The sequence below is a fragment of the Melospiza georgiana genome, chromosome Z, assembly GCF_028018845.1.
Source record: "Melospiza georgiana isolate bMelGeo1 chromosome Z, bMelGeo1.pri, whole genome shotgun sequence".
Classification (NCBI taxonomy): domain Eukaryota; kingdom Metazoa; phylum Chordata; class Aves; order Passeriformes; family Passerellidae; genus Melospiza; species Melospiza georgiana.
In genome coordinates, this window is record NC_080465.1 from 70,221,159 (window position 1) to 70,239,164 (window position 18,006).

Genomic DNA, 18,006 nt, shown 5'->3' on the forward strand with positions numbered 1-18,006 from the left:
AAAATACATGCACTATCCTCAGTACTCGAGGTTATTCTTGGCATGAGCAGAGGTTACTCCTGCATTTATCACAGCCAATCTGAGTTTTGTTATTGGCCTTCCTGAACACATTTAGTTAGACCCAGATTTACTTTGCTGGTTGTATAATATAATTTTGTTTTAAAGAAAACAGGAACTGATAGCCCATAAAAACAACCATTGGCAGACCTGTGCCGGCACTACTATATATTTGCAATTTCTGGCTTTTGTAAACACTGGTAGAAGTAGTACCTTTCAAACTCCTGGTTAAACTGTATGGTTTGTAAAATGTGCACACAGCTTCTCAGCAAAGGAAGTTCTCTAATATTCTTTATTGGCTGGAGGAAAGTGGGTGCCAAATACAACTGTGAAATGAGAAACAATGCACAAAGGAAAAGTTCCAGAACATCAACACATCCGTTCCTTTCCTCTGCCATAAATAACCAACACACCCTGAAATACAAGACTAAATGGCTCCAGGAAACTCTCATTAATGAAAATGTCCTAGCTGGACTTCTCACTTTCATTTGGAATTACATGGCTCAAGAAATTTTTTCTGACCTAGACAGCAGATCTGTTGTTCTCTAAGTAATACTAAGCCCTGAGATAGACTAAAATAAACTGAAGCCAACCTACTTTCCATAGAGACTTAAACCTCTCCCCCTCAATGTCCAAAATATAAGTGTTGAAAGGCACAGCCCTGCTGCTGTTGACATCAGTGACAAGATCCTACACTGACTATATTAAGACATGGTTGTGTGTTCCAGCATCTGTCCTTCAATTTTCTGGAAAACACAGATAAGGCAGGAAACAAAATAAATGGTCTTCTTGTATGGTTTCTATGCAGATAAATTTCCTCATAAAATATAGCAGCTACAATATTTTATGGAGAAGACGTCATGATGAGACTGTATGCATGCACAGCATATTTACTGAAGATCAGAAGTGGCAGGGTAATTAGGCCACTCATTTATCTAGGAGATGTTTATATTAAAATTATCATATTTCGCTGTATAAAAAAGAGATAACTGATACCAACCATCTGTAGTCTTATCCTCTTGAAACTTGTGCTATACAGACTTGTCATAAATTGTACCATACCTAGAAATTTCTGTCTCTTAACTTCCAACTGAGTCACTGAAAATTGACTCATTATTACCATATCAAAACATTAATAGAAATTGAGGAATCTCCCTAGCTCTTTTTTGTCCTGGAACTCTCTTCTAAATTCACAATCACACTTTTCTGCTTAAAAAAACTTTCAAACATACACAGCTCCTCTATGAAATGTCTGTGAATTACAGGGAAGCTATCTGGCTAATAAAACAGAGGAAATAGTGAAAGTTGCTATTGTTTGGTTTTGTGATCTAGAAAATTTGCAGATCTTCTGCCACTACTGATGGTATCATGCTACAGGGCTTTTGGACAAGTGAGATGCCTGTGAGCCTTTACTAAAGTTGAAATAGCATGAGCTGCAGAAAAGGAAGGTAGTACAATTTCATTTAATATTTTCAATGCCTTTTAAAGACAGTTCTAGTGTCATTTTCTTGGATGGGAACTTGCCTTTGTGTGTATCATCCATGGCACAAAGTACATGTTACATCCTCATGAAACTTAGATGCAGACTCTAGAGAGGGCACCAGGCTGCAGTTAATGAGATCTGGAAACAAAGACAGAGGCAGTCCTCCCTTGAGCAGGTGTGTACAATGAAATGCCCACCTTCTCCTCAAAGCTTGTGGTGCTATGGGTATTCCCAGTTTCATTGGAATTTGGTTGCTTTTGCATGAAAGAAAGTAGAAGGGCTTCCGGGCTAGAATGGGAACTAAATGGGAAAATATTCTTCGGCAGCTGACATATCAAACCTCTTTGTGCCTGCACTGAAGACTTTACCACAGAATTAGCCATCCAGCAGCCTTTCTAGTGAGGAGAGATTTGGTACTGTGAAAGGATGACTGATGTGCTGGAAAGGCAACTGCTTGAACCTATGAAATAGAAGATCCCTAATGGGGGTCTTGTCTTAAAGTCTGTTCATCCTTGGAGTTGTGAGTGTTTCAATGTGCATCAATATTCTGCTTGGGATTCAGCCAATTGCTGAATAAACCAATTATTTTAAACCAATAAGGTTCAAAATAATCCAGGAATTGTAGGTGTATAAGGAGACTCAATCCCTCCTCTTGAGAGGCCAACACACAGACAAGTATCTCAGGGTTCAAGCCCTGAAATCAAGGTGTTCTTGAGCTAGAACAGATCTGAAGTCATGTATCATGATGCATGACTGAACCACAAGGTTCAGGCGCATCTTGCTGGTCTACTGCATGTCCAGTTCTGTTTGCACAACTAAAAATGCTGGAAAGGAGATAGAACAGTGCCACACTTCCTCTCTACAGAACAGCCTGTCTTCACTTATACTGTGCAGGCAATGTGCAGGATGGCAGGAGAGTCTGGATTTGGGGACTTGAAATCTACTCAGCCATCATGGGACAAAAGTCTGGCCCAGGAATTCCATGCAAGTATTTGCAGTTTTCTGTCATCAGGGTTGTGAGAGATACACAAAAAATCTGCAGCAACTTGGAAAACTGCACTAGGAAAATGTAGGCAGAAAAACACAAGGAAAATCCAGCACTCACTTTTTCTCCCCACTCTCCTGTGGTTGACTGGGGCACAACAGAGGAGCCACAGGCTTGCCAACTCTTCTGATTTTATGGGTCTCGTGGCGGTTTTTTTTTTTTTTTGTTTGTTTTTTAATTGCCCGACTCTTGAGACTGGGGGATTGTGAGGATTTCAAGTTTAATTTACAAGAGAGGCTGACATGCAACAGTTGCGGCTTCAAAGAAATGCTGGAGGTCAAGTCTCAGACCTCAAAAACTAGTGGCAAACACAAGATAAAACGAATCAAAAATCGCCTGCATCTGTGGAGCCAGGCCCACCGCGTCCAGCCCTGGAGGTCTGGCAGCGCTGGAAGTATTCAAGGCACTTTTCTATGAAGGGTATTTGACCGCATCCCTGAGGAAACCCGAAAGGCTCAGATGAGATCCGCGCCTTCACCCTCCGGCAGCACACTCGCCGCAGCCCGCGGGGACCCAGCCTCACCGCCGGCGCTGCAGTGTCCCCGCCAGCTCGGCCCTCACGGCACCAGGGCCAAGGGCGCCGTCAGTCCGCAGCACCGGGCAGCTTCGGCACGGCAGCACCGGGGCCGCTGCAGCGGGGCCGAACCGGGCCGCGCCGGGCGGCGGGGGGCGGCGGTGCCCGGGGCAGGGCCGGGGGCGGCGGCGGGCGGTGCGCGGCGCAGGCTCCTCCCGCGGCCAGCCCGCCAGCCCCGCTCCTCCATCCCTCCCTCCCTCTCCTTCCTTCCCTCCCTCCCTCTCCTTCCCTCCCTCCCTCCCTCGCTCCGCGGCTCCATCCCTCCTTCCTGTCGGCGCTGCGCACTGCTGCCGCCGGAGCTGGGCCGCGCCGCGCACCGCCCGCGCACCCGCGGCATGCGGCCCCCTCAGGGCACGGCCGGGCGGCGCCGGGTGAGTGTGGGGCCGCGCCGGGCGCCCGCTCCCGGCCGCTCGCACCTGGGAGGGGGCGGCCCGAGGGGCGCGATGATGGATGTTCCCTCCATCCCTCCCTCGCTCTGCCCGCCCCGGGGAGGTGCCGGCCGGGAGGGGCGGAGGGGGGGTTGGCAGCCCCGCCGGGACCCAGCGCGGCGGCGGCGGCGGCGGGGATTTTCGGAGAGCCCCCGCTGCCTGCCTGGTGTCGTGCGGCTCGGGGCTCGGCCGCGGCTGGGCGCAGGTGGCGCCGCCGGGGGCGCGGCGGGCTCGGAGCCGGTGCGGGCGGAGAGCGAGGCAGCTCCCTCGGGGCGCGGGGGGAGACCGGCGGCTCCTCTCTGCCGCTGCCGGAGCCCGCGACTTAAATAGAGGCTGTGTTTTGTCAACAGCTCATTCTGCTGGCCGGCAGGTTGGCTGGCTCGAGGAGTGAGCAGCGGGTAAATACTATTTATGCCTATTTTATTTTATTTTATTTTATCATTTCATTTCATTTCATTTCATTTTATAATAAGAACCAGCCTTTTGAAAAATGGACCTTAGGATGGGACTCCAAAACCCCTTCTGCATTTGGGGAACATCCAGACATGCTGGGTGCCTCTCTGTGCACTGGCTGTACAGGGGCTCTGGCACAGCGGCAGCTGTGTCTGTTTTGAGTGATTGAATTTCTGATGTGTCTAGGTACCGTGTTTGGAAACGATCTGTGAAAGCCTTTGAGGCAGTTCTGTAAAGAACGTTATTCCCTTGTAAGATTCAACGTGTACATTTGAATTGACTATTTTGTACTGGCATGCTGTGTGTTGCTTCGGTAGGAACTGGTTATATGCTTGCTTGCTTTTTCAGTTGTCATTGGTGGTGAATGCCTGGGAAGTTTGCTATGAATGAGAGTGAAAATCTGGATAAGTATTGTAATCACCTATTACTGAGGAGAGTGGGATAGTGAGCTGCTGTGTAGGAATCGTCACTCTGATTCTTTTCGACAGACTTTTACACTTGTAATTACCATTGCAAAAATAGTCATATATTTATATTCCATTATCAAGGCCATGTCCTGTCAAAGTTCATTCAGGAAAGCTTGGGAATTGGGTTGATTTCTGCTGTATTTGAAACTCAGCTTGTTACCTAAGTAAGACAGTGTAACTTGCCTTTGATATCTCATCTGGAGGTCCATGCTGCCTTTTCTCCTTACTGTAGAAGAAATATTTCAATTATTCCTAAACCCTTAGTTCAACCCCACGGCATGAACCCAGACTGCTAATAAGACTAAGTAGGTTTAGTAAGTGTGAGAAAGATTGAACTCTGTGTCATGCCACGTTCCCTCTCAAATCAGCATGTGGCATTGCCAGCTGAGACAGTATGTTTTTTTGGTGTAGATCCATCAGCGCCCACGTGCTCTATATATAAAGCTTTGCACATCCTGTAGGGAAGAATGCATGAATGCCTTGATCTGCAGTAAGTCTGTGCTTGTCCTTAGCTCATCAACCATTTTATGCTGCATGATTTTGGTGATAAAGATAACCTTTGATTTCTGTACATAAAGGTGAGAATAGACCTAGAAGTTTGCTGGACTTGGCCATTATTTGAATCAAGATCAAAACAAAAATTTGATGAGGGAAGGGATTGGATATGCAAAAGACAGGAGCAAATGTCATGAGTGTATCCACAGAATGAGTAGCAAGCACCATATCTGCAGTTGATTTTTATTTGTCAGCATGGCCATTAGTTGGAGATGGATCTGCAGGTTTCTTTGGAGAGGTCTAAAAAAAGGCAGACTAGTCTCAGTAGACTGCAGGGCTGTGATCTACCTTGGAAAAATTGCAGAAAGTCACAAAAGGAAGGCTTACAAATCATTAAGTTGGAGCTGGTTTGGAATATAACTTTTAGGGAGTCAGTAGATCACCCAATTTTGTTTGCTTTCTGTTTACTAAGTATTTACATCCTTTCATCTTATCTCTGTTTCACCTATTCAAACTTTTATCAGCATTTCTAAGTGATAACAGTTTCCATTGTGCACTCTCCAAACACACCACTTTAGTCACCTAGAGCAACCAGTGGCAAGCATTATCTGTGAATTAGATTGTGCAAAATCCCTTTACAGGTGTGCTGAGGAAAGGGAGAGACTTAACCTTCAGGTGAGGGCATTCTCTCAGACTTGCCGAAGGCAAATCAGGAATGCATGGGAGCAGCCGCATGGGTGGAGATGCTCCTCTCAAAGGGAGGAGGACTTTTTCACAGGTGGCAAAGCTGCTGCTCTCGCAGGTATTCATAGGACTTTAATTTCAGGCACGTGTTGAGTTACAGTCTCTGGCTATAAGGTCACATCTAGTTCAGCATCATGCAGATGAGGGTGTCAGAGAATGTTTAAAAAAAATCTGAATTTATTGACATCTATATGGACCCATTGACATCCAGTGCTAGAACAGAATCTCTAAATGTATTAGAAACAGCTCTTTTAGGGTATAAATGTTGGATTGCTTAATCCAATGAGTGTCTGACAGCAAATTATGTGCTTTATGAAAAGATATATTTAAAGATGTATTTAAAGATGTTTGTAAATGTTGACTCTATCTTGCAGAATGCCATATTTCCCAAGGCTGATGCAGATGGATTATGTTTTTCTTTTGCCCCTGAGATTTAGTTATGATTATTCTTGACTGGTAGGCATCAAATTTGTGTAAAAAAAAAAAAAGAAAAATAAATTGCTTCTAGATAAGACTTGAGAAGTGCTCTGTGCTCCAAAGCTGGTTGATACATTTTGTTCCATAAACAGTTTAATGTAAAAGATGACAATAATTTTTGGGACCCAGACCTGGAGTCCACGATCCTGCACTTCCAGTGAGTGTCATCTCACAAGGACATGAGTTTAGCACTGAGTCAGTGGTTGCTTAGCCTTCAGAATCGACAGAAGGGCTGGAGGAGTCTTCATCCTGACTCATCTGACACTTTGGGTAGCCTGAGGTGTTTCTGATACCCCCGCAAGTGTGCAGCAACTTGGGTTGCCTCAGAAAAGGGAACATTCCTGCTGCTTTCTTCTCCTATGTCTTTAAAGAAAAGCAGCAGCTTTTTTTTCTTTGGAACCTGATTCTTTGGTTCTCTGCTCATTTTATCAGCAGGTACAAGCAGGGAGTAGTTGCTTTGTGAATCTTGAGTGTTTAAGCATCAGGCAAGTGGTATGGTCCTGTCAAAGGTGAGACTGCATCTGTGCATGCTGATGCCTACAAAGTTTATCATCACCTCTCCTTTTATTTATTTTTTCTAATACTTACCTGAAACTAAGTGGGATTTTCAAACACATCTCTATTAGGTTGAAGCATCAGAATTTGGATTTTATACATGCTTAAATGCCTTCAGGCATGATCTACCAGAATCGTATGGATTTCTTCCAGAGTCATTAGCATGGCAATGATGAGGGCCATATAAATTCCTTGATGAACAGACCTATTTTCTTACCTGCATTTTGCAGGATTGAGGGGCAGCTAGGATATCTACCACCAGAAAACACAGAAGTCCCCTGTGTTCTTTGCCTTCCTTCCATACTGACTTACAAACTAACAGATTTTAATTAGAATAAATAATCTTTGGAAGTTCTTATCTATCCCTGGGAAATGTATTTGGGGGCTGTTTTTCATGCACATTATCATTTATTTGCCGCTCACTGATATCCTCCTTCCTTTGGAAAGTTTGCAGTCCCTACATTTACAGACTGTGGGAGCCCTGCTGCTGTGTGTCTGTAAGGTCCTTGAACTCTGCAAGCACCAGAAGCTCAACAGGGCCTTTTGCCACTTTGCTGCTGTCTGCCTTTCCCTGCTGCTGTCTCTTGGAATCATTCCTAGCAGCAGGTTTCACTGTAAGCAGAAAGTGCTTAGGCTAAAAATAGCTCCTAAGCCATTGGTATGAATGTTGGTCAGGGTGTAAGGTTTTGAAGGGCATATGCACCCCCTCCTTTCTGTGCACTGTCTGGAGCTGGCACTGCAGTGAGGTCAACTGTTGCTACAGCAGAACCAGCTTTCCCTTATCCCACGGGCAGGGAACTGCTGAGCTGTCAGCTGTTGAGTCCAAACTGTGCCTTTTACCTCAGGGAGCACAAGTTATAAAAGCACGTGTCATGGAAACAAGGACAGCACTGTGGCAATTCCCTGCTCCTTCTGCCTTGCTTCCTACCCTGCCAAAAATCAGGCCCTCGGCACAGCCCAAAGCAGATGATGGGCTGCTGTGTTGGCAGGTTGGTTTTAGCACCACCTCCCCCCTCTCTTGGGCCATGTGTGTCAGGGTGCAGTCTCCTTTCTCATCCCCATACCCCATAGCAATTCAGGGGCAGTTTCCTGCAAAACCAAAAGCACAGCCTTTCAGTCAGCCTCAGTCTTCTGAAATTTCCTTAAGTAGATAAAGATGTGCTTTCTTGAGGTTGATTTTTTTGTTGCAGCCAGTTTCAGTGATACAGTATCACTGGTTAGGAAATTATTGTGGTGGGTTTTTTTTTCATTTTTGGTTGAGTTTTTTGGAGATTTTTTTGGTTTTGTTTTTTTTGTTTTGTTTTCTTTTGTTTTGGAGGGGAATGGCTCTATACTGATGAGTAATGTTATGCTGGTGTTCTCTGCCAGTATAGCTCACTGCATTTTGATCAACAGTCAAAAATACTTTATTATGGAGTATACATATATTCCAAAAATAGAGGTGTGCATTTATGCTTGCTTTGTACCTACAGCTCCACTGATAACAGCTTTATAATATTGACTGAACCTTGATAGTTTCATATCAAGGTTGCCTGTAGTGCATAATCATGAGATTTAAATAAAGCAATGTATTTGAGTGTTTTCTTTAGGTGATAAACACTGTCTGAAAAGTATGCTGGAATGTTTCTTGTGCTTGCATAATTTTGTCATTATTGCACAAGTTGCTTAAAGGTATAATGAAAGTACAAGCAACAGGGGTGGTTGAGGGTGGTTTACACTGTCAGTCTGGCTCAGAAATAGTCCATGTTTTACTTCTGGGCCTCAGCCATCCACTTAAGCTAGTTTTGCTCCCTGAATAAGTCAGTTACTTCTCTCCAAGAGGAAATGCAGGCTCAGTTGACTGTATGTAACTCAGGCACAGTTGAGCATTTTTTCTGGATGGTGGGGGTATGGCCTATGGCAAGGTTGGCTAGGGTGGTGAGCAGAGCAAGCCAGCTCTCTCCCACCTGGCTTGATGCCCTTGAAGCCTCCACATTGTGCCCTTGGGCATGACACACGTTTCAGTCTAAAGCTTTAAAAAATTGCTCTTTCTTAATTTCAAACATTTGAACACAGAAGAACAGGAAAAGCTGCTTTGCAGCCAGATGGTGACCCGGGCCACTTGCTGCAAAGTTGTCTAGCCCAGACTCAGGGTGGTCTCAAACAGTGTGAAGGTGAACCCCTCTGCAGCATTTAGGCTGTAGATGAAGACACCTCCACACTGCAGTACATCAGGGTGGCCTGAGAATATCTGATATTCATACTTTCTTTTCCTTTATTGGCTGCATTTCAAACTACATGCCTGTTTGAGAGTTGCACATCCCACATACCTTGGGGAATCCATAGAAAAGAGAGATTTGGACAAGTGAAAGAAGAGTCTTGACTCTGCTCAGCGTGGGGCAGGTCTGGGCAGTTGTCTTTTGGGGTTATTTGGTGATATCTGCCTCAGCCTGGCAGCCCTTCTCCTTTCCAAACAGAATTTAGCGCAGTCATCCAGAAGCTCTTGTGCCAAGACAGCAGTGCTGCTCATCATGTGATGTAACTATGTTTGTATGGCAGATCATGGTTTTGTCCTTCTTGAACTGGGTGCTCTAATGGCCTCTCTTAAGTGTAGAAACAGTGAGGACAGAGCTTCAAAATATCTTTCTCAAATAATTGGTTGGAATATTTCTGCAGAGCAAAAATGCTTCCTGAATAAAATGAACTTCAGGAGAAAATTATAATGGTCAGTATTATAGGTGAAGCTTCTGCAGATTTGAAGGTGAATGTAAGTTATAAGTATTCCAATTGTAACTAATTTTCACAATAATTCATGTTTTGGATCAGGTTCAGCACTTGCGGCAAGGGACGTGTGACCTCTGAGGTTTTTACAGCTACTCTGCAGCTAAAACCAGGGAGATAAGCTTCTAATGTTTAATCCTAGGCAGAAAAAAGAGAGGAGGTGAGAGAAAAGGAAAAAAAAAAAGAAAAATATTTATTTTTGTTGTAAACTTATGGGTTGTCTTGAGTTATGTGCCACAATTACAGAAGTACTGTGTGTGTGAGGTGAACTTAAATGTCAAACTCCTCTAGGGTTTCATCTAGTTGTGAGGATAATAACATCTGTTCCCTAGATTCTACCTGTTCCTCTTCCTTTTCCCCTCCTTCCCCCTGCTCCAAACATTTCCAAAGGTCATGGCTGTGGGAAGCTTTTAGTGCACGGGTCTCAAGGCACGTAACTCATATTTCATCTGCTAGAGCAGCATTGTCACAATTCCCAATATAGAACAGCCTTCTCCAAATTAAAGGTGATTGGTGATTTGTTTTTCAAGATGATGGGAAATTTTAGACCAAATGTTGCCACATATTTCAAAAGACAAGATCACTCTGGATGTAAATCCAGCAAGATGTTGTGTGACCCTTTTATTGTAAGTCTTACCTCAAAGTCTGTATTTGTACCTTTCATATTTCTTCCTTCACCATTAAAATTCTTTCTAAAGTGAGATCTGTGCATGATTTGTGCTAATCTACTCTGATGGAGTAATGTGAACTAAAGGCTTTAATATAGTTAGACTTGCATTGAACCCATATTTAGACTTTCTTAGTAATTAATACATCCAATCTTATTTTTATTTCAATCAGGTGACTCCTCCCGTGAGAACCTTTGCCAATACTTAATTAGTTTTGCTTTTCACAATGTTCACTTTTCAGTGGAGGTCTACTACAAGGCATTTCCTCTCGTGTCTTATACAGTGGGCTAAGTTTAAATCCTTTCTCTGTGTAGGTAGTTGAGAGCTGTGACCAAGTAATCTCTCTGAACTAAATAGTTACATTGTGTTAGCCTTTGCAACAACAGACCCAAACTGTTCAAAGTAATAATTTGATCCTGAGTATAAATCGACTTTGTACTGGATGAAACCATTTCCACTGCTAATGAATGGCTAGTTTTTCTCTTGTGTTCTTGGATCAACAGCTTTTGTAAGGTAGCTTGATCCATACAGAAAAAGTTGTTAGGACTTTTATTTTCAAGATCTTTTATGTATTTATTTGCTTGAGCTGTGATAACTGATACTTTGAAAACTGAACGTTTTTCAGTTCCGTCCTCATATTTCAGCTAGTGAGTGGTGCAGCTGGTGTTAACGTGCAAAGAATGTATCCTTGAAAACGTTAGATTCTTGTCTGCTATCCTTTTCCCCTGGTGTATGCATACTTGCTAATCAGTAGGTAGCTCTGGGTTGAAATTTGGGCAGTGATTACTGCAGACAAAAATGGGAGCAAGTACTCTGCATTACAATAGCTGCTGTAGAATTAGGTCACTAACAGGCTTTCAGCAAAATAGTGTTAATTTTCCTCTTCACACACTCAAACACATAGCGTATACTTATAATTTCACATATTTTGTGAGTGATCCCCAAGTGTGGCATTCCTAGCAATGGTTTGTGTGAGTCTGTCAGCTTCAGGTGCTTCATGTGAATGCACAGTTCAACATTCAGCTATCCTGTACTAAAGACTAAAGAAAGAGCTCCTGCAGTTGGGCTCCTGCCAATAGTGCAAATGTGAGTTTTTGCATACCTTCATTCATAAGTTAGAATTAGTCATATACTTATGTTTCTGAAATTCCAGAGCAATATGTGTATGTATGTGGTTACTGAGGCTTATTATCTTGCATAAGTCTGCAGTGAATCAGTCACGAGCATCACTCCTTGGCTGTCAAATACCTCTCATCAGAGGACATAGGTGACCTCTGATAGCATTTAGCAGCTTTTTTCATGAGACCTGAGAACTAACATGAATAAGATGCTGCAATCTAAACCCAACTTTTTGATGAGCTGATCACTTTAAACCTTTAGCAAGTACTGGTAAAAATTGCCTCCACTCAATCTCTTCAAGTTATGACCATTAGTTTTTGCCATACTTAATGATAGTCACTTGGTTTGGTTTTAGTTATTTAATTTTTCTTATTTGGACAAAATAAGCTATTCGTCACTTGCATTTCTAATACCTACATAGGTATCTGATCTTTTTAAGCTCTTCTACTGGGGTTTACAAATATTTTCTGTATATAGTATTCTAAAGTAAAATACTTATGTCTGTGAGGCATATGTATTGGCATCTAAATATGTTTTGCATTTATAGTCTGTGTGCAGATTCTGTGAATAGTTCTTTAGTATGGGAAGTTGCAGAAATGGGAAAAGGAGAGTACTCTCCAAAGATGTTTGAGGTGGTGTTATTTGTGTAATGCTTTGTGAGTTCTAATGACTTGCTTCATGATGAGATTGGAGCGAGTTTTTGTAGAATATTTCACACAAGGAATAAAAAATTATGTGTTGGTGTTTCATACCATAAAATTAAATGTTCTGCCAGTCTGTGGATTTTAACAGGTGAACTTGTGAGGATGTGCTTGGCCTTGTGCATCGTGTGCCATGTGTCTGGATAGACCTCAATAGATTCATGAAGAGCAGAATTTTTCCTAAGGAATAGCATACTGGAATAGAAACTGAAAATAAACTGAAACAGAACTTCTGATTCATACAACTACACCCAGATTTTAGTTCTCCAGCTCTTCAGGTTCCCCTTTCCCCTGCCTTTTCTTCCCTGTGTCTGGCACCTCAGTCTGCAGCCACCAGAGACCATTGAGAATTGTCGCACGTCTCTTGCTCCCGCAGTCGGACTTGCTCAGCACTTTGGAAACAATAGCTGCTTCATTGCTGACTTGTGAAACAAAAAAGTTAAACGTATCAGCAACAATGCATGAAAAATGTGATGAACAATCTTCCACAGGAAGAGGGTTTTCCATTCTACTGTGTAGATATACAGAATTTATTGGTGTCAGAAGCTAATAAGTAAGAAATCCTTCTTCTTTTGTGCTTTATCTGCCAGCTCAATGCTGAGAGGAGTAAACTGTGAGATTTACTAATAATAGCAGGAAGGAAGAACCCTGTTAAGCATAGATAGAAAAGTTGGAATGATTTGTGTGTGTAAAATCCAAGGTGTTTTTTCCTCTCCTCAGCCCCTTTTTATAGTCACCCTTCAGAAGAGAAAAACAAAAGAGAGCTTCAGGAGGTGAGTCTCACTTTCAAGGGAGGATTGAGGGAGAAGAGACAGATGCAAGTTACAGATACTATAATGATGGTCATGTGAAAGGGATGTGAAGATGCGAGACGTGGTCTTAAAAATTTCTGTTTAATTTTCTTATTCTAACAATGTCAGAAGACACTTGCAGAACTGACTCACTCTGTGTCCTATTAGTAGCAGTCTCAATCTTGTATGAGCTGCTTTCAGTTTTAAATGAGATGTAGCATCACTACCCTTGCAGATGCTGCTGTCTCAGCACTTGCTGGTGAGTTATTTACAAGGAGTCAATTTTCTTAACTTCTAAAAGAAATTGCAGAAAAGCATTGTTTTATTTTACAGCAGTAAAAACCATGGATCCTAGCCATCGTGTGTATTATTTTAAAATGTTCTTTTATCTTCATTGCTTTGTTTCTTTATTGCTTCTGATATCTTTATTGCTTTGTTTCTTCTTCTGAGCGTTATTTTAATGGTGCAGGGCTGCCTTTACTATTTCTTCCTGTTGAAACCAGGACTACATCCCTGAATAGTACTTTTATAGCAGTATTTTCTATTCTGAGACCCTCAATGAAACACCTAAACAGCTGCTAGTTTTTTTTTATATCAAGGAAAATAAACTTTCTAAGCTAGAAAATCCCATCCAACAGACAAAATATAAACTTCTCATTTATATTTTTCTGAAAAACTTCGGAATTTTCAGCATCTTTTTTTGTGGACTGAGAGATTTCAGTCTATATTTGAATTCTATTTACAGTCACCTAACAAAAATTGAAAACAAAATTTGAACTTTCCTTTATGTTTTCTTTTTAGACCATGTGCTGCCTCAACTGAATGATCAGTCTAAATTATTGGAAACTGAAAGCTGGGTGTTAATTTACTTGTAAAACAACTACATCTTGTGCCTCTTGCGTTGTGATAAGTGGTTTGTTTTAGTTAGGGCAATACCTTTAAGGAAGTGCTACATTGTAGAGCGGGTAAGGAGCACACTAAAACTGATGTGAGGCTGTGTGTTTCTTGGCAGCATCGAAGTCTGTTGGATGGGTAGAAAGGATAACATGAAAGAGTCAGTCTGTTTTGAGGCACTGAGTTGCTGAGGTGCTACAAGATCTGCAAGTGGGCCATAAACCCTTTGCAGGGACCTGTGTTGGAGGGGCAGAGCAGAAAAGGAGGAGCAGTGTTGCCCTCAGAGAGCTGTGTCAGTGTGCCTGCGTGTCTTTTGGGTCCCTGGCTCCAGTGGAAGCTGTGAGCAGCAAGAGAATGAGGGAGTGCTGTTACCATAAGCAGGCATGAGAGTGAGCCCATGTACGTGCATGAACTGTGGTTAACACGAATTTCTTGTAGCCTGTGTCTATGAGATTTAATTAGGAAAGAGACTGTCTCCAGTGTATTAACTAGAAGTCAATATTTGCTGAGTACTTAATTCTCCCACTTTGCCACCTTAAAAGGAGGGACATGCATGTATATATGCGTAAGTGAAAAAGTCCAAGGGTAACAAAGTACAATTAAAACAGCATTTGAAGGAAATAAATGAAGGAAATACAACTGCTATGTAATTACACATGGACTGACTTGTTCTGATAATGTCCTGCTGCATTGTAGACCTTTCTCCTTTGTCAAGACTGGAAGGGGAATAGCAGCATTGAGGGCCAATTTGTGTGCAGAAAGAAAAGTGTTTTCCCACCCCAGTGGAAGGGTGGTCATACATGATAATATGCTGCAGTAGGTCTTCATGTGATCTGTCAGATACTTATTAAGAAAGGAACTACAACCAGTCTTGAGAGCTTTTAATCTCAATAAAGGTTAGTACAACAGGAATTCATCAGAAAATATAGATCTGTAGTTTCAGGAATTGCCCATTTCCTTGATTAGTAAAAAAAAATCAATTTATTTCTCGTAAGTGATTCTCATTCCTTACATTCACTCTAAAAGGATATTGCATAACTTGTTGTTCTTTATTCTCAATATATTATTTAATGCGAAAGCTGCATTTCAGCATTTAATCTATTTATGTGCTGTTTGTACATGTGAAAAGAGACTTTCTTTGGATTTGGTTCATTGCACCTTAAAAATAATTTGAATACCACAGGTTTTATTGTAAACAATGAAGGACTCCAACCCTTGGGTCACTGCCGGTTTTTTTAAAAAAACACACTTGGAATTGCTTCAGAAATTATCAGTGTTCCCTTATAAAACTAATTAGGCTTTTCCTGTGATGAAAGAAGATTAAAGGTCATATAGTTCAAAGTAAGTTTTTGGATATTTCCAGATAAAGGAAAATAAACTCTCTTTAATAAGGTCGACTTCTTAAATGTGAATTCACGAGGGTGTATGAGCTGAAGAGAACTGGCAGGGATAGTATTATGCAGATAACATGACTCTTCTAAGGAACAGCAATTTTATTCTGCAGTCTTTATAAAGACTGAGTGATGTTGTCTGGCCCTTGAACCTAATATTGAGTAAAATGCAGCTGACAATGTGGGCAGTTGACATTTTCTTCCGAAGACATGCTGTTTTCAGAGCTACACAGTGGCTGACAGTACCCTTCAAAACTGAAATGGTGCTTTGAAATAATTAGATTATATTTTCTTCCAGTTACATGTCAGTAAAATGCAATAAGCACTGGAGAAGTGGAAACTTCTCTGTATGTTTTCATTGGATTCTTGGCTTATGTACTGAAAAAACTAAGGGTGGGTGCGTTTCTTTTCTATGCTTTTCACCTGTATTAAGTATTGAAAAGGCATAGTGGATAGCCACTAAGAGGTATTTTTTAGTAATCAGACTTGTGTGCATTTGCTCACTGTGCTTGTTCCATGCTCTGTTGCAAAGCACAAGAATTCAAGGAAGTGTGTTGATCATGAGGTCACCAAATTCAAGCATATCAGGAAATGTGTGTAGCTGAATCAGATTTATTAAAGTACATCCTTCGTCCCCATACAATATTAATTTGCCAGTTGTAGTAAATGTCAAGAAAATTTTTGAATGGGGTAAAACGTAAGTGTGTAAGTGACTCTGAGCTGTTTCCTTCTCCTGCACAGCACAATCACCTAGAAGATCAAAAATTCCCTTTTGGCCAGTAGCATCCCTTAACCTTCACCCCTTTGCTTTGTTCTTTGTTCAGATGATTAGGTGTTTTCCATCTGCACCTCTATGGCAGGAGAATCTGTGCTTGTTAATTTGAGCTGACTTCCTAAGGAAGCTGGGCTTATCTGATAATGTGTTGTCCCCTCACCCTGGCAGTGACCTTTGAACACACTGCTCAAGTTCAGTTCAGTCAGGACAAGGAGGTGAGATCTCAGCATACTGTGTCCTTACAAACTTGGTGAAACTCAGCATCTGGATGGAGAAACCCTGCTGAGGAAATTGCTGCAGAATGAAGTCAAACTTTACTGTTCTGCAGTCCAGACCTTTCCAGCATGCCTTTTCTGATGTCTAATAAGGCCTAGGGGTAATCTATAATAATATTGTCCTAATATGTAACAACAATAAATCATGAACAGGCTTGCAAATATCCCAAAACATATTTAGTCTATTTTTGGTAGTATTTGGGTTCACTGTGTTTCACAGAAGAGTTTGTTTTTTGTTGTTACCATCTGGAGAGCAGAGCTGTGCTCCTAGTAGTCATTGGTGTGCTTGTATTTAAACATGAACTTGATGACTAATTGATACGGCAAGGACATCCAAAATCAGGAGTGAGACTCCCAGTTTTCCTTTGAAAGTGTCCTCATTCTTCTGAAAAATCTCACGCTAGGAGCACTGAACAATGCGTGAAAAAAATTACTCTAGTAGGACTAAGAGTTTTTAAGTTAGCATACATTTTAATTGAGAACAGGCATATGAGAGCAAAAGGCAAAGTGTCCAAAATGCATATTTTGCTTGAAAAGCCAGAAAAGTCACCTAATAAGTTACCTTTTGATTGTGGTAGAAAAATATCATCAGTTGCTGCAGTGTTTCTTTGCTTTTATTGCCCTTTCAGTCCACTGCTCTGCCTGAGTGCTCCACCTCTTCAGTATCACTATGCTTTTTTCTCTCCAACTCATCAATCATAGCAGGGCTATTCTTCCCAGTGGTCTCTGTCTTGTTCGTGTTTGGTGGGGTTTTTTTTGGTTTACATGAGTTACATGAAGGAGTCTTCCAACTGTACTTTCCAAATCCATCTCAAAATTGTATACATTGTACAAATATGAAGTATTTGATGTCTGCTTCTGCTACATGTTTTTCTTTCTTTCAAAAGGGAGGTCCTGAGTGTCTCAATTTTTGTGTATGTGTTGTGCTCTCCAAGAGGTGCTAAATGCTTTAGTAAAATCATCCTTGTGTTGTGGCACTTGTTCATGAATTTGTCATCTCATGCCCTTGCCAGGGAAAGGTGCTTCTCATGCAAATCACCACCTGGAAATAGCCTGCAGCTTTCCCGGTCTGCAGCTTGCTTATTTGTATTTCCATAGTGTCTAACAGTCCTGGAATCAGAAAAAAAAAAAGGAAGAACTAAAACTGCTGGAATGCAGGTGCAGTTGCAAATTGGCCTTAGAAGCTGAGACAGGTGACACACTTACTCCATCTGGGGTGCACTTTTACCCCTGTTGGTAAAATTTCTTGCTAAAATGCCTTTGTCTGTAGGTGGTGCTTGAGACCAGGAGCTTTGAAAATGAAGCGCTGAAGTGTTGATACTTGCCCTGAGCTTGTCTCCTGACTCCTCACTTCTCCTTGCAGAGGCGGGCTGGGGTGCCTGCAAGATTAACTGTGGTATCTCGGAGGTGATGCTACTGTTTGGCAGCTAGAGGAGGCAGTGAGGAGGGAATTTCTCTTCTTGTGCTTGACAGGAAAAAGACCCTGACAAAACGAATGTCTCATAGGACTGTGAGTTTGGCCTTGTGTACTCCTGCACATTTACTGAATAATATATTAACACCCTGTCTTTGTTTTCTTTTCTTCCGCTGCAGATTAGAAGGCACTTGGTGCAGATAGGAAACTTAAATTATTTTATCAGCTTTCAGAAAAAGAAATAGCAGATTTTTAAATTAATTCCTCAGAACTGGGGAAAGCCAGATTCCCAAATGGGACTCAGTCTCCGTTTATAAACAAGTTTCAGTGATTCATGTCCTGCAAATCTTTAATAAAGTGGAATAGTGCCATGTTATAAAACAGAGGGAAAGCCTGCATCTAGATTACTAGAGATTTTTGTCTCAACTTTGGAAATTTTT

General features: G+C 41.8%; 1 protein-coding gene across 2 annotated transcripts in view; it reads left to right on the forward strand.

Annotated features, from left to right (window-relative positions):
• The first annotated feature begins 3,458 nt into the window (after window positions 1-3,458).
• The window catches only part of LIFR (LIF receptor subunit alpha), a 53,096-nt gene continuing 38,548 nt past the window's right edge, over window positions 3,459-18,006 (forward strand). Inside the window, exon 1 of one of the 2 annotated variants that reach the window (XM_058043556.1) lies at window positions 3,459-3,530. The gene's annotated coding sequence lies outside the window, so the exon portion shown is untranslated. Of the gene's footprint in view, window positions 3,531-3,885; window positions 3,986-18,006 lie in introns of those variants that run through there. The other variant, XM_058043555.1, reaches the window with a different exon arrangement.